Source organism: Zonotrichia albicollis, chromosome 36 (assembly GCF_047830755.1).
Source record: "Zonotrichia albicollis isolate bZonAlb1 chromosome 36, bZonAlb1.hap1, whole genome shotgun sequence".
Taxonomy (NCBI): domain Eukaryota; kingdom Metazoa; phylum Chordata; class Aves; order Passeriformes; family Passerellidae; genus Zonotrichia; species Zonotrichia albicollis.
The window spans coordinates 2,939,022-2,941,053 of NC_133854.1; positions in this window are offsets into that span (position 1 = coordinate 2,939,022).

Here is a 2,032-nt window from a genome sequence, read left to right on the forward strand (position 1 = left end):
ATGGTAGTAATTTAGAGAGCTATGAATATATAAAATGTAAAAAATACAAAAATCTTTTTGTCATCACCCCAACATTCCCATCCTTCTCCAAGTAGGAAATTGAAAACACTTTCAGGGAAGCTCCTGATCTTTCCAGACGTACCTTCTTTGGGAAGTGTCCTCCAGAGCTGTGCTCAGGCTGGTCTGGAGCTGGGAGCAGCCCTGCCCCACTCAGCCCCTCTCAGCAGCAGCCCCTGCCCTGCTCAGGGTGGCTCCTTCCCCCCACAGCTTCTCCCCAGCGCTGGGAGCAGCTCCCTGGGCCGGCTGAGAGCTGTCCCTGGCAGGCAGCAGAGTCGCTGCCCCAGCACAGCGCCCTGGGCTGCAGGACCCTGCTCTGCAGGCCAGCCCTGGGCACCCCTGGCTGCAGCCGCGGGTGCTCAGCCCTGCAGCAGAGCCTGGCAACAGGAGCTGCCTTGGGCTATGCATCAGCTGGGGCAGCAGGGAAAGCCAGCCCTGCCCTAGGGCCACAGCCCTGCCCTGGAGCAGCTCTGAGAATCCTCCTGAAAGGTCCTCAAAACTGTGGGATGTGCCAGCTCCAGGAGATCCCTGCAGGAACTGCAGCTTCTCTTCCCACAGCCAGGGAATGACTGTTTCAAACCTGGGCTGATTTCTGCTCTAGTGAGCCCCGAGTGAGCTCTGCTCTGTGCTCCCAGCCCAGGCTGAGTTTAACCCCTCTGTGCCTCTGTGCTGTGCCCGGGGTGGCTGCAGGCAGAGCCCCAGCCCTGCTGGGCTGTGCACAGGAGCTGCTCCTGGCCAGAGCTGTCTCTCTGCAGCGCTGCCCTTGCCAGGAGCTGCCTCTGGGCCAGGAGCGTCTCTGCAGGTTTTTCAAAGGACTTTGGGTTTGGCTTTTGTCTTGGAGTCTCTGAGAGGTTTGTGCAATCATGGCCTCCAATTATCTGCTGTAATTAGTCCCTGGAGAGGCTTTCTCAGTAACAACACTCAGTGGGGCTCATTAATACTTCAGGATACTTCAGTTATTTTAAGGTACTTGGTGTTTCCCTTTTGATACAGACTCTGTGAGAGCTTTGTGCAATCATGGCCCCAATTTTCTGCTTTAACGAGTCCCTTGAGAGCTTTGTACTGACACTTAGTAGTGCTCATTAATACTGTGAGATACTCAAGGTTTTTAAGGTACTTTGGATTTTCCTTTCCACATTGAGTCTCTGAGAGGATTTCATGCCATCCTAGCCTCCAGGTCTCTCCTCCAAGGAGTCCATGAGGAGCCTGTGTTGGGGATGGACCTCAGAGGGACCCATTCATGCCTCAAGAAACTTTGGGGTTTTCTTCTGACTTTGACTCCTGGAAAGGTTTGTGCAATCTCCTCTCAGGCCCTGAAGTTCCAGGCTCAGCTCCAAATGCACCACAGGGCTCATTATGATCAAGCACATCCTGACAAACTGTGGTTTTGCTTTGAATTCCCTCAATCGTAGTGCAGTTCACTAAGAAGTTCTTTTTCTATTGTTACAGAGAAATATGTTAAATAGCTTCTAATAAATCCACATTCCTGTTTGAAGGGTGTATGGTTCTCTTTAGAGAAGAAATGATAGCAGCATTCTGTGACTGATAGGCCCAGGGGCTTTCCTAAGGAGGTCTGGCATGCTCTGAGAAGCTGTGTCTTGAGATCTGACCCAGTGTGGAGAGCCTTGCTCGACTTTTCCAAACCCCATCTTGTCTATCCTCACTCACCTGGGGTCGGCTAAGCTTGGAGAACTGGCTGCGCTCAGGCAAAGAGGGGGTTTTCTTCTTTTATTTTAGTAATCTGAAACTCCTAAGCTCCCTGTTGAAAACAGACACCCTCCTCAAGTGTGTGCCAAGACCAAGCTGCCACCAAGACCACTCCAGACCTGCCCTAGGCCAGCTGTGAGGGTGTGTGGAGGCCCAGAGGCCTACCATCAGTGTCTCATTCCCCCAGACATGGAGGACTGGTTCCAGATAAGAGAAATAGGCTTTCAGGTTAAGGATGAGATGGTTTCTTCTCCCATAGATCTTTGCA